This window comes from Pelobates fuscus, chromosome 1, assembly GCF_036172605.1.
Source record: "Pelobates fuscus isolate aPelFus1 chromosome 1, aPelFus1.pri, whole genome shotgun sequence".
Classification (NCBI taxonomy): Eukaryota; Metazoa; Chordata; class Amphibia; order Anura; family Pelobatidae; genus Pelobates; species Pelobates fuscus.
In genome coordinates this window covers 299,951,655-299,976,078 of record NC_086317.1, presented here as the reverse complement: position 1 = coordinate 299,976,078, position 24,424 = coordinate 299,951,655, and the positions used below count along the sequence as shown (strand labels likewise).

The 24,424-nt window shown below is 42.0% G+C and overlaps 1 protein-coding gene across 2 annotated transcripts in view; it reads right to left on the bottom strand.

The window, feature by feature from the left end:
• The window catches only part of DMD (dystrophin), a 2,317,639-nt gene that overhangs the window by 345,498 nt on the left and 1,947,717 nt on the right, over nucleotides 1–24,424 (bottom strand). The window lies entirely within an intron of this gene.

The following is a 24,424-nucleotide window of genomic DNA, read 5'->3' as shown; positions in this document are numbered from 1 at the left end:
CAATAGTGTAATCCAGTATAGAAGATAAGGCTAGCATTCAAGAAAAGAGGGTTCTGGATTAGCCTCCCAGTATTCCAAGAGGAGGCATCCTAAGCCGATATATACCAACTCAATCCTGTAAGTGCAACTCTGCTAGCGCACAGATTACATTTATTATTATGTTATTATTTATATAGCGTCAACAAATTCCGCAGCGCTTTACAGTGGGTGGACAAACAGACATGTAGTTGTAACCAGACAAGTTGGACACACAGGAACAGAGGGCTTGAGGGCCCTGCTCAATGAGCTTACATGCTAGAGGGAGTGGGGTAAAGTGACACAAAAGGTAAGGATAGTATTAGACTAATGACAGTTGCAGAAGAGGAATCAGTCGGGAGCTCTTAACAGTTTAATTGATACGCTTTTATGAAGAAGTGGGTTTTTAATGATTTTTTTTAAGAAGTGGAGACTGTGTGAGCATCTAACGGAGTAGGGAAGGGAGTTCCATAGGAACGATGCAGCCCTCGAGAAGTCTTGAAGGCGAGCATCAGAAGTGGGAGTACGGACAGAAGATAGACGCAAGTCTTCAGCAGAGCGTAAGGGCCTAGATGGGACATACTTGTGTATTAGGGAGGATAGATAGGTAGGAGCAGCTTTATGTAGAGATTTGAAAGCAAGAACCAGAATTTTTAATTGAGCCCTATATGTAACAGGAAGCCAGTGTAGGGACTGACAGAAGGGTGAGGCGAGGGAGGTGCGGGCGGACAGGAAGATGAGCCTCGCCACCACATTCATTAAGACTGTAACGGCACAAGTTGGGAGCATGTAAGACCACTGAGAAGTGGATTACAGTAGTCAAGGCGAGAAAGGACAGTGGAATAAACCAGCACCTTAGTCTCATCTGGCGTTTTGTAGGGTCGGATGCACACAATGTTTTTGAGATAGTAGCGGCAGGATTTGGCGATAGACTGAACATGAGGTGTGAAGAAGAGGTCGGAATCAAAGAGAACACCTAGGCAGCGAGCTTGCATGGTGGAGCTGATGGTAGCACCGTTGACTTGGAGGGAGACAGACACAGGAGCAGCAACACTTGAGGGAGGAAAGACCAGAATTTCAGTTTTGGTCAAGTTGAGTTTAAGGAAGTGGGCAGCCATCCATTTACATTTAAACTGTTTTACCCTATAGTATGTTTTACTGTTTGTAGATCTTCAGCTATATCCTCCATATTGCTTTTGGTTATATTGGTTGTTAAAAGGATATATTATGGGATATCCATGGAGGAAGCTGTACATAATAAGTTGATTTTCAATTGTTCTTCCCAGTTGTCACTTGAACGTTGAGGGTGTGGTGTATGTTAGTAACATATGTAGTTAGAATATCTCCTGATCCTGGCTTCTTTTACATACTTGCTTATGCACTACAGTCGTTTTTTAGTTTGTTATAAAAATTGTAGTGAATAATACCAAACCTTGTCTATTTTCTCCTGTGTCTCATTTTAGACTGGAGACAGTACCCATCCCTATTAATAACATAAAAGTAATCTTCTCGGTAATTTTTTTTGGTTTTATAGTTTTAAAATTCTCAAAGTATAAGTTAAACTTAATTATGTTTAATAGCTTCCCTTGCCATTATTCTTTTTGTTTTGTTCGGATCTTACGCTCTCATGTATTTGCAAGATCACTTAAATAAAGATGTACAACTCAGCCATATTTTTTTTAGCAGTGTTCACATGAGAACCTTTATCTCAAATGAGAAATGCATCTCTTTTCTCTGAAAACATTGTTTTTAAATTATTTTGTAGCTGTTTTAGTTAAATCCCAGTTCACAAAACTCGTAGCGAGGAATGCTTTCTCAATACAAATTAAGTTATTTATTTCTCACTGGAGATAGAAGTACTTTGCTGAGCGAGGGTACTAAAATCCAACCTAAACAAATGTGCTTCACTCCGATGTATTTCGGGAGGATTTTGTTAATCAAGATCTGTTGAAAAGAGATCTGTTTTAAAAAACATTGATAGCATGATGATTTTATAAATAATTACCATTTAATAGAAATAAGATATACTTTCACTGTGGTCATTCATATCTTTTTCATTCTTTTTTTGATTAAAAAAAATCTCATATCATTGATTAGGGAAGGAGGGAAGGCTCTGTTCACATTAAATTTGTGATTTTGAGATACTGCAGATGGAGCAGTCATCAGCACGCTACTCATTGTTATTCAGATATCTCGTTTCTCCTGCAACTGGATCAAGGGATTTCAAAGTATATAAAATTAGCAACTAATAAAAAAGAAGACTTTATATGGATTCTGAAAAATATTATGGTATGTGGCAAACACATCAGGATAAATTGTTCGGAGTAAGGCATTCTCAAAATCAACTTGAAAAAAATCCACTTGAAAATCAACTCTACTGTCCAAAGAAAATACAATAACCAAAACAAAAATCACTATTTACTAGATACACCACAATGATAACAAGATACATTTAATTATGCATTTTGTTTTCTAGGGCATATATAAAAACAGTTTGCAAACAAGCAGATCTCTCGCCTGCAACCTTTCCATCACACCCTGCCCCCCCTTTCGTAGCTCAAACTTTCTGTGTCTGTCCAATCAGAGATTTCCCAATGCAGCTCAGTGAAAAGTATTTGCAAGAGAGATGCTCTGAGCAATTGCTGCTTCTTGAGCAGAGGCGGCTCTAGACTTTATGAGGCCTTAGGCGAAACGCAAACATGAGGCCCCACTAACAAAAAAGTGTCACATATACACATTGATGCGCTGTCTACCTGTGTATGTGCCTGAGAGTGTGTCTGACAGAGAGTATCCTTGTGTGTGCGAATGTATGTCTCTGTGAGCATGTTTGCGTTTTTGTCTGAGACCCTATGTGTATGGGGTAGCTGATGGTGAGAGGGAGCGGGGTGTGTGATGGTGAGAGGGAGCGGGGTGTGTGATGGTGAGAGGGAGCGGGGTGTGTGATGGTGAGAGGGAGCGGGGGGTGTGATGGTGAGAGGGAGCGGGGGGTGTGATGGTGAGAGGGAGCGGGGGGTGTGATGGTGAGAGGGAGCAGGGGGTTGATGGTAATGTGAAAGGGAGCGGGGGTGATGGTAATGTGAGAGTAAGAGGGGGTAATGTGAGAGTGAGAGGGGGTAATGTGAGAGTGAGAGGGGGTAATGTGAGAGTGAGAGGGGGGTAATGTGAGAGTGAGAGGGGGGTAATGTGAGAGTGGGGGGCTAATGTGAGAGCGGGGGCTAATGTGAGAGTGGGGGGGCTAATGTGAGAGTGGGGGTGCTAATGTGAGAGTGAGCTAATGTGAGAGTGGGGGGGTAATGTGAGAGTGAGTAATGTGAGAAGGAGGGGGTGATGGTGAGTGGGGGAGGCTGAGGGTGGTGATGGAGGGTTATGCTGAGGGTGGTGATGCTGAGGGTGGTGGGGGGTGATGCTGAGGGTGGTGAGGGGCGATGCTGAGGGTGGTGAGGGGCGATGCTGAGGGTGGTGAGGGGTGATGCTGAGGGTGGTGGGGGGTGAGGCTGAGGGGGGTGAGGCTGAGGGGGGTGATGCTGAGGGGGGTGATGCTGAGGGGGATGATGTTGAGGGTGGTGGTGGGTGGTGAAGCTGAGGGTGGTGAGGGGTGATGCTGAGGGTGGTGGGAGGTGAGGCTGAGGGTGGTGGGGGGTTATGGGGGATGGTGAGGGGGTGATGCTGAGGGGGTGATGTTGAGGGTGCTGGTGGGTGGTGAAGCTGAGGGTGGTGGGGGTTGAGGCTGAGGGTGAAGGGGTAATGGTGAGGGTGGTGGGGGTGAGGCTGAGGGTGGGGAGGGGTGATGGTGGTGGGGGTGAAGCTGAGGGTGGTGGGGGTGAGGCTGAGGGTGGTGGGGGGTGATGGTGGGGAGGGGTGATGGTGAGGGTGGTGAGGGGTGATGGTGGTGGGGGGTGAAGCTGAGGGTGGTGATGGTGATGGTGGTGGGGGTGAGGCTGAGGGTGGTGGGGGGGTGATGGTGACGGTGGTGGGGGGTGAAGCTGAGGGTGGTGGGGGTGAGGGGTGATGGTGGGGAGGGGTGATGGTGAGGGTGGTGGGGGATGGTGGTGGGGGTGATGGTGGTGGTAGGGGTGAGGCTGAGGGTGGTGGGGGTGATGGTGGGGGTGAGGCTGAGGGTGGTGGGGGTGATGGTGGTGGTGGGGGTGAGGCTGAGGGTGGTGGGGTGAAGGTGGTGGGGGTGAGGCTGAGGGTGGTGGGGTGATGGTGGTGGGGGGTGAAGCTGAGGGTGGTGGGGGGTGATGGTGGGGGGGTGAGGCTGAGGGTGGTGGGGGTGAAGCTGAGGGTGGTGGGGGGGTGAGGATGAGGGTGGTGGGGGTGATGGTGGTGGGGGTGAGGGTGAGGGTGGTGGGGGTGATGGTGGTGGGGGTGAGGCTGAGGGTGGTGGGGGTGATGGTGGTGGGGGGGTGAGGCTGAGGGTGGTGGGGGGTGATGGTGGTGGTGGGGGTGAGGCTGAGGGTGGTGGGGGGTGATGGTGGTAGTGGGGGTGAGGCTGAGGGTGGTAGGGGTGATGGTGGGTGAGGCTGAGGGTGGTGAAGCTGGGGGTGAGCCTGAGGGTGGTGGGGGGTGATGGGGAGGGAGAGCCTACCTTTCCCTGGTGGTCCAGTGGGCTCCCTGGTGGTCCGGTGGCCACTGCTCACGGTCTGCAGCTCCTCAGAGCTGCAGACCGTGTAATCTCGCGAGATTTCAGAGCGTTGCCGTGGTAACCCGCGGCAACGCTCTGATTGGCCAATTCTCGCGAGTCACATGGTCTGCAGCTCTGCACACTGCGGAGCTGCAGACCAGTGTCTGCGATGGTGGCCGGGCAGCCAGGAGGGACCTCGCACCCGGCGGCATACCGGGCAAGCCGCCGGGCCCCCTCCTGGTGTCAGGTCCTCGGTCAGTGACCGAGGACCTGACAAACTCTGCCAACAGGCGGTTTAGGCGGCCGCGAGGCCCCAGCCAGTGCGAGGCCTTAGGCGGCCGCCTAAACCGCCTAATTAGAGAGCCGCCTCTGTTCTTGAGTTTAGCTCCACTGCTGAACAACCAGGAAGTAACAGGGCTAGTTTTCTGATTGACAGCCACGGGTGTAACCAGGTTAATTTAGAAACGTTCCAATGGAAGGAGGACAGACGCACTCTTTATACATAAAGCAATACAGCAAGCTAAAGTGCTCTAGGTGTTTGGACTGTTCTTTTTAAAATGACTGGATAATTTAACCCCTTAAGGACCAAACTTCTGGAATAAAAGGGAATCATGACATGTCACACATGTCATGTGTCCTTAAGGGGTTAAAGCACAATACACAGGCTGTTTCGATAAAGAACAACTTGGCGTGGGTGCTACAATCAGGAGTAATATGTCAAATGAAATAATAAACAAAATGCATGAATAATTAATAGTCTGATAGTCTTTGTTTATTGCAACATGTTATTGAGTACCCTTATTGACTATAGGCTATTGATTGTACTTGTAAATAATTCAATACTATTGACTTGAACACTCTTCTTGATTATGCCATTTGCTTGTGCAGTGATAAGTGCATGCTTTTGTAATGGCAAATGACAAGATGTATAATGACAATATATAAACATAGAAGGTGAAGAGGTGCACGTTTTTTTTTTTTTTGTAAAGATATAAGAAGCCGGCTAGTGAATATGTCCAAATAGAGATAGTAATATAGGTGTGCAAACAGATTAGGTATTTCAGACATAGTAGATTAGGTAAACATATAGCGTGGTGTAGGTAGAACTTAAACTAGGCATGTCAGGAGAGAGACCTGTATAACATGCTATCTATAACAAGTGAATTCTATGCACTGCAGAGGCAGCAGTTGGGAATAAGAGCTTGCTTGTAAGAGTCACCAACTCAGATCACCCGATTCCACTCTGGGGCAGAGTACAGTCCCACTGTGGTGTGGCATTCGCCAAATTCAGTAGCTCCGGCGTGGATCGAAGGGACAACAAGCTGAAGCATGTGGTAGTCTTGGAGACCCCTTCGGCACCTCAGGCTTTTGGTGGGGAAAGGGCCGTCTTTAAAGCGGGGCAAACGGGGCAGCTGCCCCGGGCCCAGTTACTCCTGGGGGCCCAAAGCAGCTACCCCGTGGCCCCGCTGTCCACAAAACATTTTTTTATTTGCCCCATGGGCCCGGCTGCACCGGGAGCCCAGGCGCTAAGAGGGCCCGGTCGGGCATTGTGGCCCCTTAAAAGAGTGACCGGGCCCCCTTGTTTTACGGCAGCAGGCTGGGAGGAAGTCACGAGTCACTTCCTCCCAGATAGAGTGAAGCTGCGCAGGAGGAAGGAGAAGAAGGCCGTCAGGAGGGGGCTGTCAGAGCGTCACACTCCCAACTACCTCAACCTGCCACTGGACCCTAGGTAGGGCTTGAGGGTGGCTTCAAAAAGGCAAATTGTGCATGTGTGTCAGTATGTATTTGTGTATGTCAGTATGTCTGTGTGTGTCTTAGTATGTCTGTCAGGGTGTCTGTGTGTGTCAGTATGTCTGTCAGTGTGGCAGTATATCTGTGTGTTTTAGTATGTCTGTCTGTGTGTGTGTCATTATGTTTGTCAGGGTGTATGGGTGTGTCATTATGTCTGTCAATGTGTGTGTCAGTATGTCTGTCAGTGCATGTCAATATGTCTGTCAATGTGTGCATCAGTATGTCTGTCAGAGTGTGCGACTATGTCAGTGTGTCAGTATGTCTGTCAGTGTGTGCCACTATGTCAGCATGTCTGTCAGTGTGTATCTCTATGTTGTCAGTATGTATATATGTGTGTGTGTCTTTAGTATATCTATGTTTCTCTATGTTGTCTGTTTGTATCTGTATCTGCATGTGTGTCAGGCTGTGTATCTGCGTGTCTATATGTTATCATTGTATGTATTTGTGTATCTGTATGTTGTCAGTGTGTGTACCTGCATGTGTATATCAGTGTGTGCATCTGTATATAGTCAGTGTTTTTATCTGTGTATCTGCATGTGTGTCAGTATATGCATCAGTGTGTCTGAGTATCCATATGTGTCAGTGTTTGTATATATGTCTCTGTATGTGCGTCAGGTTGTGTATCTGTCAGTCTGTATCTGCATGTGTGTTAGTGTGAATGTCAGTATTTATATCTGTTTATCTGAATGTGTTTCAGTGTGTGTGTGTGTGTGTATGTGTATCACAGTGTGTGTGGCAGTGTATGTGTACATGTGCATACATCTCATCATTCAAATTGCCAACACTACACCCCAAGTACACAAGTACACCCCTGCATTCAAACTTCACCACTACATACAAACACAGTCCTGCATTGAAACGTCAACAAAACATACAAACACACCTTTGTGTTATACACCAAAAATATATATAAACACACCCAGCATTAAAAAAAAACAAAAAACCTACACATAGATGCATGCTTGCATTCAAACACCAACACACCTACAAACACACCCCTACATTTACACAAACATACTCCATACAAAAGCATGCTTCCATTCAAACCCACAAACACCACTCAGTGCTAAATACAACTCTGCAAGTATGAGAAAATGGTTCCGCTACTGCGTTGGGAAGTGGAGAGCGTGATTGCATGCCAGGGAGAGGGGGTGTGTAGTGGGGGTCAGGGGGCCCTATAAAATGCTTGCCCAGGGCCCAATCAATATTAAAGATGGCCCTGGGTGGGGAGTTTGGTAGGATTGCTAGTACAGGCCCGATGTTAGGTTGAGTCTGTCCCCTGCTCTCTTAATACGGCCTGGGTGTCTCCACCGTTGTCAGATCTGCCTGCGGCCTGGATCTACCTTAATTCGCCGGGAAGCAGTGGAAGCTGCTAAGGTAAATGTGCTTGCAGGGCTTGTGATTCGCTTCTGTACTGGCGTTCAGCGATTCTCCTCCAGAACTCTGCAAAGCTTAGAGGGGGTGATGGGTCCAAGCTCACATATGGCATCCGCCATTTCAAGTTGCTTGCCCAGCTTCACCATACGGTCTGGTATAATATCACAACCCCAAGAGTGTGCGCCGGGATAACCCCCACCGGCGGGGGGTGGAGGGAGAGAGTAGAGGAAGATCCTCAGAGGCACAGGAGCATGGACAGCAGGCAGAGGGATCGGTGGGGATGGTGTTCTTTGGGTGATGTGATGTGTTTAGTTTGCGCCAGACATAGCGTTTTCTGATGGCCGATAAGTTAAATTTTAGTCTCATCAGACCAGAGCACCTTCCTCCATACATTTTGGGAGTCTCCCACATGCCTTTTCGCAAACTCAAAACGTGCCATTTAGTTTTTTGCTGAAAGTAATGGCTTTTTTGACCATTCTGACATAAAGTCCCACTCTATGGAGCGTACGGCTTATTGTCGTCCTATGTACAGATACTCCAGTCTCTGCTGTGGGACTATGCAGCTCCTCCAGGTTTACCTTAGGTCTCTGTGCTGCCTCTCTGAATAATGCCCTCCTTGCCTGGTCCGTGAGTTTTGGTGGGCGGCCGTCTCTTGGCAGGTTTGCTGTTGTGCCATGTTCTTTCCATTTGGTTATGATAGATTTGATAGTGCTCCTGAAGATCATCAAAGATTTGGATATTTTTTTATAATCTAACCCTGACTTGTACTTCTCAACAACATTGTTCCTTACTTGTCTGGAGAGTTCCTTGGTCTTCATGGCAGTGTTTGGTTAGTGGTGCCTCTTGCTTAGGTGTTGCAGCCTCTGGGGCCTTTCAAAAAAGGTGACAGATCATGTGACACTTAGATTGCACACAGGTGGACATCATTTCACCAATTATGTGACTTCTGAAGGTAATTGGTTGCACCAGAGCTTTTTATGGGCTTCATAACAAAGGGGGTGAATACATACGCACATGCCAGTTTTCTGTTTCCTATTACTAAAAACATAGTTTTATGTATATATTTTTCTCATTTCACTTCACCAACTTAGACTATTGTGTTCTGACCCTTCAAATACAATTCAGATTAATAAAACATTGAACTTAAGGTTGTAATGTAACAAAATAGGTAAAAAGTCAAGGGGGGTGAATACTTTTGCAAGGCACTGTACAAAGCTCTTAATGACTCTACCACTACATTTCTTATTTAGGTTTTTACGTTTATTATTCTATTTTATAGGTACAACTTTTTTCAATTTCTCTGCTTGGCCAGTGTCCTTCTCCTATCCTCAGTTCACACCTGTAGTACTACTTCACATCTACAGTAGGGGTGCTCTAATCTTATGTAACAGTTTGTTTCATCAGACTTTCTCTTAGTCTTCAATCCATTAAGAAGTCTTTTACAACTCATCTGTTTAGAAAAGCCAAGAGTAATTTTCATTCTTTAAATCTGTCTGCCCCCTCTCTTCTAACAGTTTTAGTGTATCCACATCCTATCTCTCTCATACCTAGCTACTCTAATGCTTTTCCACACACTCACCTGATGAACCCCAATGTTGGTTTTGGCGGCAAATTTCAATTTAGTTTTAGTCATAATCTTTTGACTAAAAAGACATTTTAGTTTTAGTCGTATTTTAGTCATCTGTATTGTTTTAGTTTTAGTCGACTCCAGTAGATTTTACTCAACATGACTAAAAATGGGTTTAGTTAAAGCCTATATCTGTCTCTTTGGCCCCTTCCCAAGCCCCTCTGTGTCTTTGTATCCTCCCAGCCCCTCTACGTGTCTCTCACCCAAGCCCTGGTCTGTCTCTTTTGCCACTTCCACAGCCCCTCTGTGCAGTGTTAGTCTTTTGACTAAAAAGCCATTTTAGTTTTAGTTGTATTTTAGTCATCTGTATTGTTTTAGTTTTAGTCGACTAAATCTAAAAAAAATCTTATTTTACTAAAATTGTTAGTCGACAAAATTGACACTGCTTGTCCCCATGTTGCACTTACTCATGTAATTTTATGCCTCACCCACTTTAGATTGTAAGCTCATTTGAACAAGGTCCTCAATAACTTATTGTTTCTCATTTACACTTGTAATAGTTTGTCTTTTTGTTCTGTTATATTCCCACTATATTTGTGCGTTTTACTATGTTTTGTGTGTATGTATTAATCAGGAAATAGAACTGTATGGCCTCATCAATGCATAACAATTTCTTACAGCTATATTTTTTCAGCAGACATAAAAAGTAATATTTTGGGGCTCAACTTCTTTCTTTTCTAGATTTCAATTCTATACTTTTTTTCTTTTCTTTCAGTGTACTGAGACATTAATTTTGAACTAAACCAAAATCTCTTTCAAATAATCTGCATTTCATATACTATGAAGTGAAAAAAAGCTTTACCTAATAAAGTGGGGTAACAAATAAACATTTTATACGTTTTTTATACTTGATTTCTATTGCTGCTTTTAAAAGACATAATTTTGTGTAATATTCTTTAGAGAACTGACAGCGCATTGCATAGGTATTTTTTGTTTTCATGCTGAATATATTAACCCCTTAAGGATTGAGGGCTTGCTATGACGTCCTTGGGGACCCGGCTCTAAACGCCGGCGGGCGGCACAGCACGTCCACGGCGTCCTATTCACTTACCTGCTTGCCGGCGATCCCACGCCAGCAATCGCGATAATATTTAATATTTGTGTTCAGCTAAGTCTTCTGAGTACAACAGTACCTCTCATGTACAGGTTTTATGGTGTTTTCAAAAGTTACAGAGTTAAATATAAGGCTTGTGTTTCAGTTATTTCCCATTAAAATACCAGATTGTTATGTTACCTTTGAGACCGTATGGTAGCCCAGGAATGAGAATTACCCCCGTGATGGCATACCATTTGCAAAAGTAGACAACCCAAGCTATTGCAAATGGGGTATGTCCAGTCTTTTTTAGTAGCCACTGGCCAAAATTGGCGTTCAAATTAGTTTTTTTGCATTTTTCTCACACAAACAAATATTAACGCTAACTTTGGCCAGTGTTTGTGACTAAGTGGCTACTAAAAAAGACTGGACATAACCCATTTGCAATACCTTGGGTTGTCTACTATTGCAAATGGTATGCCATCATGGGGGTAATTCTCATTCCTGGGCTACCATATGGTCTCAAAGGCAACGTAACCAATCTGGGAATTTCAATGTGAAAAAAATGAAAAAAGTAACATTCTAGATTTGACCCTGTAACTTCCCAAAACACCATTAAAAAAAACTGTTTTACATGTGAGACATCGCTGAATAAAAATATGTGTATTTTATTGCAGTAAAAGCAAACAGTATTATGACATTCACAGTTAAAATGTCATGCAGAACTAAAAAAATAACAACACTTCTTAATTTCTCACATTGCTTTATATTTTATTCATATTAAATTATTTTTCATAGCTAAATATTTGATGTTAAATGCAAGCCCTATTTCTCCTGAATAAAATGATATATAAAAAGTGTGGGTGCATTTAATATGAAAGAGGTGAATTACGGTTGAACAGGCATATAGTCAAATTCAAAGTTTTAGTTTACATTTTATTTTGATCAAAACATATACATTTGGCTCAGTCCTTAAAGGACCACTCTAGGCACCCAGACCACTTCAGCTTAATGAAGTGGTCTGGGTGCCAGGTCCCTCTAGGATTAACCCTTTTTTTATAAACATAGCAGTTTCAGAGAAACTGCTATGTTTATAATAGGGTTAATCCAGCCTCCAAATCCTCTAGTGGCTGTCTCACTGACAGCCACTAGAGGCGCTTGCGGGATTCTCACTGTGAAAATCAGTGAGAGCATGCAAGCGTCCATAGGAAAGCATTGTAAATGCTTTCCTATGAGACCGGCTGAATGCGCGTGCAGCTCTTGCCGTGCATGCGCATTCAGCCGAAAGGGAGGATCGGAGGCGGAGAGGAGGAGAGCTCCCCGCCCGGCACTGGAATAAAGGTAAGTTTTAACCCTTTACTCTCCCCAGAGCCCGGCGGGAGGGGGTCCCTGGGGGCGGGGGCACCCTCAGGGCACTCTAGTGCCAGGAAAACGAGTATGTTTTCCTGGCACTATAGTGGTAATTTAAGGGGTTAAGTAAGTACCCAATTATTTTTTTCTCAAGGAGAACAACACGTAACTATACAATATATATTAACTACAATATTATTTGCAATGAAAAAACAGTTGGTGGATATGTGCATGTGTTTCCACGATAAAGACCAAGCAATAGTAATGCAATAAGCGTCTGCAATTATATATAAAATGATGAAAAAAGCAAAAGTGCACTGAGACACTAAATAAGAAAAGGGGACTGGTAAAATGCTGCAGGGTGAAATATTGGCGGCAGATATAAGTGCATGCCCATTTTACATAGTTGATAAATACTAATCTCCTTGTCTGTTCTGAATTTTATTCTGTGTGTTTTATTCATTTGTTAACCCCTTAATGCCGTTACGACGTGCTATGCCGTCACGGTTTAAGTGGGCTTTAAAGCCGTTGTGACGGCATAGCACGCCGTAACGGCTGAAGCCCCTGGAGCGCCCGGTATACTCACCTTCCCGGCACTCCGCTTCGGGAGGACTGCCTCACAGCCCAGGCAGCCCTCCCACGGCAAATCATGGCCCCCTATAGCTGGCTGTGGATCTGCCAGCAGGGGGGCTGTCTGAAATGTCAAGACAGTCCCCCTGCTGGTGGGAGGTGTAAAAAAAAATATTACACATGTGTAAAATTAAAATAAATATATTTATATATATATATATATATTATATATATATAAATACGTATAATTACAATAATAAATAAATAAAATAATAACATTAATAAATAAAATATCGAAACTAAATTTAATTTAAATTATATATACATATGTAATTTCATTCTAACTGTATTTTGTTATTAATATATATATATTGGTAACAAAATACACTTAGAATGACATTCTATATATATCTATCTATATATAAAATGCAAATAACCGCAAATATATATATATAGATAAATACATATAATTACATAAAAGATTACATTAGTATATGTAACGGATCACCTGGCACCCCGACTGAGTACCTCCGTTAATGGATGCTCCTAGTGCTTCCTGAGGACTCCAAGCACTCTGGCAGACACCACAATCACCGAATCCGAGAAACCTTTAAATTCTCCCAAGCATATGAATGCTGTAGACCATTGAATAGGAACCATACGAATAGGCTTGTACTCTTAGCAGTCAACTGGAACAGCATTCAATAAATCCTTCCCCCAATAATGAGACGACACATCACTTTGAGGGTAAAACAGGAACTCTGGACTGGCTCATCCAGCCCGGCTTTTATTACAATAATACACATACAGTCCACACCCAGGGGGAGGCATAAAATATCCAATCACATACATGGTTCAGCCCACACATCCCCTCCCCTCAGATAACATTAAACCCAATTATCCGGTACACCTTTTCAGCCAAGTTCTGGATGTACCCCAAAACCCGGGGGTACACCTTTAAATAGCCCTTATTCAGGGGGACAACATATTCAAAATTCAAGTCATTCGGATGAACGGTTCGTGAGATATGGGGTTCCAAAGATTTGACCGACCGCATGGGTAAAGTATCCGAAAACAGTTCCATGCATTTTGGCCCTGCGGTCGGTCACAAACAAGGGAATGAAAACAGACGAATTGCCTGTGTTATAGAGCCTGGAGACGGTTTGAATGAATTCCCTTGTTTGTGGGGTTCTTTCTACCGAACGGCGGGTCATTCGGTAGTTTCTATACGAATTTCTGGAAGTATGGAGGTCTCAGCGGTGTTTGCCTAGTCAAGTGTCCGATTTTAGTTCCAGACACTCGACGGCAAAACACAGCTGTTCGGTAGTTTAAGATGGCCGCCGCCACGTGTTTGTTTCCCGAATGGCGGCCACCCAGAGGACAAAGAATACATTACACTGATTGCCAATTACCCGTTTGCAACATTGTTGCAAACTGTAATTGGAGGCACACTTATTCCTGGGTGGTCTGGTTGTTCGGTAGTTTCACTCAATATAATGAATGGAGTGATTCTACCGAACAATCAGATGAATGCTGCATACATATCCCAGGTTAAACTCAACACATAAATACATATGTAATATTAAAGGCAGTATACTGGAATATGCTCCACAGTCTTAAAGGGACAGTAGTCCCAAAAGTCCCAATATGTCCATCGCTGATTTTAAAGGGCCAGTAGCAGCAATATAAAGTACAATATGCCCCAAATAACCCAGGGGCCATAGTCAGCAGGTAGGAGGCTAGCAAACAGGCTTCTCCAGGGCCCAGTGGCGAGGTTGGTTTCGCCACAGTATACACGTAGAATTTAAATACCTATAAATGCATATATATTAAAATTCTACGTGTATATTTAAGTAATCTTTTAACATAATTAGGTGATTTGATTAATTAAAATTTGATTGACATACCTGACAACACAGGGAGAAAGTGCTGAGAATTTAATTCGCAAGCACTATATTTGACCCTGTAACTCTCCAAGACAACATAAAACCTGTACATGGGGGGTACTGTTTTACTCGGGAGACTTTGCTGAACTCAAATATTAGTGTTTCAAATTGGTAAATTGTATTACAACGATGATATTTTAAGTAAAAGTGAAGTTTTTTGCATTTTTTACAAACAAACGGCACTTTTATGGACTATATTATTGTTGTAATATGTTTTACTGTTTTAAAACACTAATATTTGTGTTTAGTGAAGTCTCCCGAGAATAACAGTACCCCCCATGTAAAGGTTTTATGGTGTTTTGGAAAGTTAGAGAGTCACATATAAGGCTTGCATTTCATTTTTTTGACATTGAAATTTGCCAGATTGGTTATGTTGCCTTTGAGAGCGTATGGTAGCCCAGGAATGAGAATTACCCCCATGATGGCATACCATTTGCAAAAGTAGACAACCCAAGGTACTGCAAGTGGGGTATGTCCAGTCTTTCTTAGTAGCCACTTAGTCACAAACACTGGCCAAATATTCGTTTTTTGCTTTTTTAACACAAAAACAAATATGAACGCTAATTTTGGCCAGTGTTTGTGACTAAGTGGCTACTAAAAAAGACTAAACATACCCCACTTTCAATACCTTTGGTTGTCTACGTTTTCAAATGGTATGCCATTATGGGGGTAATTCTCATTGCTGGGCTACCACACCGTCTCAAAGGTAACATTACTAATCTGGCAAATTTCAATTTAAAAATGGAACGTACTATATTTGACCCTGTAACTTTCCAAAACACCATAAAACCTGTTAATGGGGGATACTGTTGTACTCGTGAGACATCGCTGATTACAAATATGTGCATTTTTGTGCAGTAAAACCTAACAGTATTATGACATTCACAGCTAAAATGTCAGATGGAAATACAAATTTAAAAAAAAAACTTATTTTCTCACATTTTTTTTAAATTGTATTCATAATGAATTATGTTCCATATATGAATAGTTAATGATAAATTAAAGCCCTGTTTCTCCTGAACAAAATGATATATAATAAGTGTGGGAGCATATAATATGAAAGAGGGGAACTACGGGTGAACAGACATATAGCGCAAATTCTAGTTTTTGTTTACGTTTTGTTTTGATCAGAACGTGCACTATTGACTCCGTCCTGAAGGGGTTAATGTAATTCCGTGGTTCTTATACTCATATTGTTAGTTTTTTGTGTTTTCTATATAAATAAGAAAATTTAACTTTAATTCCATTAACACGCTGTTTTGCATTTGTCATTTGTTCTATATGTTACTTATGGTTTTGTCAATTTATACTTTGTCCTTTTTAAAACATTTTGCTCCGTTCTACAACTATTTGGATGATAAAAACATGGAAGGTGTATATATAACTGTTGGAAATATCACTATGATATAAATAACCCCCACTTCATATATAATTTCTTATCTTGTGTCGGTCAGTGCTTTGCTTAGAGCTACCGTGCCTGCTTGGAAGACCATTGCTAAATGCTCATTGGCAGTCTGACTGATGCTATATATACCAGGTGCTGTCTACAAATTACCTGGCAAATAAGAAAAGGGCAAACCTAAATGGTGTGTCTTGCAGCAATCGAAAATAAAATGTCAGAGGAGAAAGATGAATTGCTGAGGAATAAATAAAATTTTACTAGATCACCCACCATGAAAACTTTGCAGCTGTTGCTTATATATCCACTTTCTAATGTTACCTTTATTCTTGAGTCCCTTTCTTTACAAAAGGAAAAATATGAGATTTTCTTAACCCCTTCACTACTGTGCAATTTTGATAAACAAATATTAGCGTAACATTTATTTGAAGCAAGGGATGCAACGCTTTTATGAAAACATATCATAACACAACAATTATGTGCGTAGATTGGTTTGCAGACAAACTTAAACATTAAAATGATGCAAACTTACACAATTTTTATTTTTCACTTATTTGCTCAGCCTTTATAAAAACAATTGGGAAATGAAAATCTTTAGATAGGATATGGTGTTTTTATTTGACACGATCAGAAATAGATTTTTAAATAGATGAATAAAAATGGTCAAATATCTTGCCTACATGTATTTCCAAGGATCATGAAGGCATTACTAGCAGTGCAATAATGTAAAAATAGCAACATAATGCAAAACAAATGTCTGCAATTGAACATAATGCCACATACGTATGTTTCTAAAATGAAGGCAATAATGGTGTAGCAATGTTTATCAATGTCTGGACTGCTAATTTAATAATTACAGTGAAATGGTAGAGTCTACTTCCCGCTCCCTGACTGTAGGAATGACATGATCCATTGAAACTTCCTTACTGTTTGAAAGCAGGAGGATAGCTTAAATTTTCAGCAAATTTATAGGCATGATATGAGTGACTGGTGGCTTCTAATGAAATATTTATTCTTCTACAGGCTGTTTATCCTAATTATATTATAAATGAGGGCGAGTGAAGCTTTATGAACTAGATGTCATAGTGCAAAATATATGAAAATAAAAAAAGTTTATACTTGATTTGAATTTTAAAGGGGTTAACACATATACATTTTTTTCCCCATAATACATTTTGGGATAAAATCTGACCTTTTTCAGAAACACATGGTTATATACTAAAGTGAGTATTCAAAGTGAATTGAAAATGTAATTCAAACTTAAGGTAAAATTAGCTGAACTGGAAATATTCACTAACCCAGCTAGGCTTCCATTTGAGTATTTTGGCCTTATGCTATGCTCTTATCTGCCCCCCACACACTGCATCCCTTACACACATTGCACCTTTTCACAAACACATACACACACACTGCACCCCTCACTAACCCACTACATCACACACACACACACACACACACACACAGACTGTATCTTCATAAAGACTACACCACTCACACACACTGCACCCCTTACATGGTATGTACATGACTGAAGGATTCTGTCATAAACTAAAGGTAGGGACGAGTTTTTTTCATTTTCTACATATACTTCTTTTACAAGAGAATCTATTTCTTTCCAATACTTGATGAAAGTATTATTATATTAAAAAGTATTTTTGAGGTGACAATTATCCTTTAGCTGACATAGATCAATGGACCTGGGTCCTTGCAAACTGCAGCCAAAAGCACGTCAAATTCAAAGGATATTTAAAGGATAAACATTATAATTTTATAATATTTTGTAAACAGATTACTGTGATAAGAAATTTTGAGTTTTTGACCATAGATATATCTACAACACATACTCAAGTCCACCTGTAGATATAAATACCTACAGGAAGATGACAAAACTCTGCTAAATGAAACACTTCAGTGATCAATGTGATAATCAGTGAATGTGAGGTTGTTTAGACTCTTTTTGAGGATATGTTTAAAACACACACATATAAAATGCAAACAGTATTTATATCTGATGCTATGCTATGTCATAAACAACACAATGTTATAAAAACAGTATAAAATAAAGGGAGGGGTGATAAGCAAAGCCAAATATTCAAAACGTGTGGTGTGTTTACGAGTCAAAGAGCAGACATATTGTGGTATACTGGAAGTTTACCTATGACATGATGTACATTTATAGAGCATTCATGGGAAATTGTTAAATCTACAGCTAATCAGAGAGAAGGAAATTAAATATAGGTGAACATGTATTACAGCTCAGAGATAACATGAAGAAAAGAGTAACACTGGCAATGATAAACAGCTGGCTGCTTGATAAACGACCATAAGCCTAGTAAACGTTTCTTTTGACTTTATTACTTTTCCTCGCTATCACTGTTATTTTGCAGTCAATTCAATGGCCAACATCTGAAAGCTCTTATCAAGTAGATATAGACTGAACTGCAGGAATCTGTTATCAGAGGAAAAAATGTATACATTTTTCTCAGATTCGGGAAATTCCAGGAATTCATAACAAAACTGACAGGTGCAGAAGCAGGCAGATTTTCATGTCTTAAATTTGATCTTTTTAAAGGGAAATGATGCCCAAAAAGAAGTAAGTTTTATTTTTAGCTGAAATAATAGATAAACAAAACTTCTAATATTATGATTATTGTTTTTTTTTATATAGCGCCAACTTACTCTGCAGCATTTTACAATATTATGGGTATCAATAGCAGTATTGCATGCTCTCAGCCAATGAGCTAACCCTGCACTGCAGGGCTTAGCTCAGAAGAGCTAAAAGAAGCTCCTAACTGCGTGCAGCTGGCTCTCTGTCAACGGTAGTTGTGGTGGGGAGCTGCATCTGGCAGACCCCAAGTGACAAGTCAAGCAATTCTAAAATGGCTTTACTACTTACAATGAGGAGAGGGGGACCACCAAGATACTCCTGGCACCATAATCCTTGAAGCACACTGTAGTAGTTATGGTATTTGAATTTTCCTTTAATTATACTCAGAGTTTATTCACTAAATTAAAATAAACTTAAAGCTGAATTTCATATTTTAGGTCAGCATAGCATAAGAAGAAACATTATAGAAGTCAAATATGTTTCAATTATTCTAACCTAAATTCTAAATCTCACATAGAATTTCCTTCAGATGTCTAACAATTCCCACTTTAGTGAATAACCCTGCTAATGCCTTTTTATGATAATAATTTATGATCAGTGCACCTGAATTAATTTGATGGATACAGGTGATAGAATATATCTAACCTGTTACCTCTCTCTTATAAACTGGCGCTTTAATCAAATATGTAAGGGATGTCCCCTTGCAAGATCTAGGGTTTACTTTCTCTTTATTGAGCTGGTAACATTGGTATTTCAAATTACATTAGGCATATTAAAGTCACACAGAGCTAGTTCATTCTTTAATGTCTTGGTGTTATATCCCCTGCCATCACCCCATCCAATTCATCATTTTGTAGGAAAGGCCTATAGATTACTAGGGTTCTAAATTTAGCCATCTTTGCTGTTTCTATAGTTACACTAATGTTCTCAGTCTCTCTGCTATACTTAGCAACCTTTGTTTATTAGAGAGTTACATTTATTGTAATACTTGTATAATCTGCAACTCCTTATCCTTCTGCTTCTGTTTTTTTAACCCCTTAAGGACACATGACATGTGTGACATGTCATGATTCCCTTTTATTCCAGTTTGGTCCTTAAGGGGTTAAACAGCATTTAGTCTGATCTGATCGTGTACCAGTGTGTCACTGAACCAGAACATACTAATCATAACAGTTTTTGTAAATTGGAATCACTACATAAAGGCCGAAGGTGTGCAAATTAGGGGTGTTACAAACTATGTAACACAAACATAGAACACTGTCAAAATAATGTATTATGTTCCTTGAATTCACCAGCTGATTTCTAAATTATTTGCCAATGACGCAAGTCTACTTTGGGTTCTTGGGTTATAGGTTTATAACCACCATGTTAGAGTGATTTTAATAAGCAGGTCACGGACTCACCAGAAAGTGGATGGCTGCAATTTTACCTATCTTTCTTTAAGAGGAATCTTTATAAGCACCATCTCTTGGCTCAGCAATGTAAACTGTTTTCTATAGTCTCAACCAGTGCTCTATTAAACTTTAACAGCCTCTTGTCTTTTAGGGGGTTTCTAATCCTGAACACCTCTGGCCGTTTTGGACACTCCTCTTCCTTCTTATTCCTCCATCGACACACACAAACTGACTGTCCTCCAGCTTATTGGAGCATCTCACTGGAGTGTATGTAATTCTACATTACAGTGAGAGTGTGTTTATATGAAATAACTTGTACAATCTATTTATAATATATTCCCAATTAAATACACCTTCTGTAGTTTAACGACTATATTTGCCAACAAATGTCATTGCAAAATGCCAAATGTGAATCTTCAGCATTCCTGTGTCTAGGTAACACAGAATTCATAAGCCAGTAGGTTTGAGAAGTGATGGCAGTTATTTCCATTAAGAATAAATGCAGAAATATTAAAGGATCACTATAGTGTCAGGAAAACAAACCCGTTTTCCTGACACTATAGTGCCCTAAGGGTGTCCCCACCCTCAGGGTCCCCCTCCCTTGGCGCTGAAGGGGTTAAAACCCCTTCAACAGCTTACCTTCAGCCAGCGCCGAGCTCCCTCTGCACTGGTGACCTCTCCTCCCCCGCCGACGTCAGCTACCGAGTGGAGCGGAATGCGCATGCACGGCAAGTGCCGCGGGCGCATTCAAACAGTCCATAGGAAAGCATTTCTCAATGCTTTCCTATGGACGTTCTGCACGTTCGATGCAAATTTCGCATCCAGCATCACAGATGCGCCTCTAGCGGCTGTCAGAAAGACAGCCACTAGAGGTTGGATTAACCCTGCTATGTAAACATAGCAGTTTCTCTGAAAGGGTTTTCCCACATAATCCAGTTTGTGAAGACCTATACTTATATGTAGGGAATTAAACAAGGCTCCCAAGGGAGGTCATCTAAGATAATAGCTACCTAAGGTTCAACATTAAAGTATTTAGTGAAAGAGGGTAGTCAGATAGCCAGTCTGTCTGTCTATCTAGCTACCTTTTTGCCTGTCCAAGGCCGTCCTCCCCCCCGGCCCCCACCCCTGAGCGGTGGGTGGGGGCCCTAAAAAAACAATAAGGGGGGGACCTACTGTCCTCCCCCCCTGGCCTCCACCCCTGAGCGGTGGGTGGGGGCCCTAAATAAAGAGAGGGGGAGAACCTACTGTCCTCCCCCCGGCCCCCACCCCTGAGCAGTGGGTGGGGGCCCTAGATAAGAATGGTGGGGCGGGGACCTACCGTCCTCCCCCACGGCCCCCACCCCTGAGTGGTGGGTGGGGGCCCTAAAAACAATAAGGGGGGGAACCTACTGTGCCCCCACGGCCCCCACCCCTAAACGGCGGGTGGGGGCCCTAAATGAAAATCCCCCCGCCACACGCTGCTCACTGCTTACTAGACATGTCCCTACTCGCGGTATAGCGAGTAGGGGCATATTATTTACTAATACTAAGTAATCTTTAGGTTACTGGCTATGGGGGGGGGGGGGGTAATGTATAATAAACACAGGTTACTGGCTATGGGGGGATAATGTATAATAAACACAGGTTACTGGCTATGGAGGGATAATGTATAGTAAACACAGGTTACTGGCTATGGGTGGGATAATGTATAATAAACACAGGTTACTGGCTATGGGGTGATAATGTATAATAAACATAGGTTACTGGCTATGGAGGGATAATGTATAATAAACACAGGTTACTAGCTATGGGAGGATAATGTATAATAAACACAGGTTACTGGCTATGGGAGGGATAATGTATAATAAACACAGGTTACTGGCTATGGTAGGATAATGTATAATAAACGCAGGTTACTGGCTATGGGTGGGATAATGTATAATAAACACAGGTTACTGGCTATGGGGGGATAATGTATAAGAAACACAGGTTACTGGCTATGGGAGGATAATGTATAATAAACACAGGTTACTGGCTATGGAGGATAAAGTATAATAAACACAAACACAAAAAAAAAAAAGGAATGCAGCTTCAGAATTAAAGGGAAACTCCAGTGCCAGGAAAACGATCCGTTTTCCTGGCACTGGAGGGTCCCTCTCCCTCCCACCCACCAATCGCCAGTTACTGAAGGGGTGAAAACCCCTTCAGTCACTTACCTGAGGCAGCGGCGATGTCGCTCGCCGCTGTCTCCTCCTCCGCGACGCTCCTCCTGTCCATTGCGTCGGCCGGTGGGCGAGACTGATCCCGCCCACCGGCCGAGGAGACCTAATGCGCATGCGCGGCAATGCCGCGCATGCGCATTACGTCTCCCCATAGGAAAGCATTGAAAAATCATTTCAATGCTTTCCTATGGGGTTTTGAGCGACGCTGGAGGTCCTCACACAGCGTGAGGACGTCCAGCGATGCTCTAGCAAGGAAAATCCTTGCTATAATCCAGGAAGTGACCTCTAGTGGCTGTCTACTAGACAGCCACTAGAGTTGGAGTTAACCCTGCAATGTAATTATTGCAGTTTATGAAAAACTGCAATAATTACACTTGCAGGGTTAAGAGTAGTGGGAGTTGGCACCCAGACCACTCCAATGAGCAGAAGTGGTCTGGGTGCCTGGAGTGTCCCTTTAATCTAAACTGTATGCTGTCTAGGAGGTGGGAGGGTCTGGGAGCGAGGGTCTGCTGCTGATTGGCTGGAATGTGTCTGCTGACTGTGAGGTACAGGGTCAAAGTTTACTCAATGATGATGAATGGGGGGCGGACCGAACATCGTATATGTTCGCCATCCGTGGCGAACGCGAACATGCTATGTTCGCCAGGAACTATTCGCCAGCGAACCGTTCAGGACATCACTACTTACAAATATTAATATGAGTTTACTGTACTGTGTAGAAATGTGTGTGTCCTTTTTTGCACTTGTATCAAGCCTTTCATTAACGTCTAAGCTTTTGCAAGAGTTTTCTAGGCAATAGAAAATATGAAACAGTACAATATTTATGTAAAGATCCTAAGTAAACTATTGACAGCTGGAGAAGAGAAGGTTCATCTGCAATTTAATGAGGTGAACAAAGGGCATAAAAATTGAAGGTTAAAACAATTAGAAAGGCCGGTCATCTATACTTATAGCAGATCGGGAAATAAAGCCAGCATTATATTGACACAGTAACTTCCTGATATTAACAAATATTATATAGAAATGAATGTCAAATACAGTTTAAGGGACACTATAGTCACCATAACAACTACAGCTTAATGTAGTTGTTCTGGTGAGTATAATTGCTCCCTTGAGGCATTTTCATGTAAACACTGCCTTTTCAGTCAAAAGGGCAGTGTTTACATTGCCCCTAGGGACACCTCCAAGTGGTCAGTCCTAAAATGGCCACTCCTTAGATGGCCACTGGAGGGGCTTCATGGCTCAGGGCTGCACAGTAAGCAGCCATGCCGTTCAGGGTCCCCACGCTCTGCATGGAGATGCAGAATTTCCTCATAGAAATGCATTGAATCAATATAGGGGTGCTAAGGAGGAGGGGGGGGCAAGACACCTAAATGCTGGGTTTAGCATTATATGGTCGGGAAAACATGTTAGTATTCCTGACCCTATAGAGATCATTTAAAGATGGAGTGACAGTAGAAAGCAAATGATGGTGTAATAAATTACCATTTTGATAATTAAAACCATATATGCAGCATGTGTGATTTTACATGTGTATATTTACTTTGTTTTGTTTTGATCACTCGGCAGGTTACTGTTGTTGTCTTAGCACAAACTGACAACATGAAAATAATACCTGGACTGTCAGATTTATAGCACTGTTTTATATTCAATAACATTTAAAGGGACAATAGCCACCAAAACAACTTTAGCGTAATGAAGCAGTTTTGTGTGTATATCATGACCCTACAGTATTACTGCTTAATTCTCTGCCATTTAGGAGTTAAATAAGTTTGTTTATGCAGCGTAAGCACACCTCCCTGCACGAATTACACAGCCTTCCTTAACACTTCCTGTAGAGAGATATCCAATGTTTACACTTCCTTTATTGCAGATCTGTTTAAATTAGAATGTATTATCTCTTTCTCTGTTAATGGCTTGCTAGACCATGCAGGGGCCTCCTGTATGTGATTAACGTTCAATTTACAGAGCAGGAGATAAAAGCTTTTAAAGTAAGTTACATCTGATTGAAAGTGAAACCATATTTTTTCATGCAGGCTGTGTCAGTCACAACCGGGGGGAGGTGGGGGTATGGCTATGGCTGTAGGGATGGAAACAAAAGTGGTTTAACTCCTAAATGGCAGATAATTAAGCAGTGAGAGCAGTGGTTTCCAGACCAATTCTCAAGGCACACCTACCAGTCCATGATTTAGAGATTACCCAGTTGTGTCTAAGGTGTTTAGAAAGAAAAAAAAAAACACCTTGGCACAACTGGGTAATCCCTAAATCCTGGACATGCTTTGAAAACTGGTACATAAAAACTGCTTCATTAAGCTAAAGTTGTTTTGGTGACTATAGTGTCACGTTAAGCATGGCATCTCTATCTTCAGCCTCACAGATGTTGCTGAATTGCAACTCCAATGATTATTTCTCCTCTAATGCATTCATAGAATTATGGGAGTTGTAGGCCATCAACATCTGTGGGGCCAGAGTTTGAAATATCTGCATAA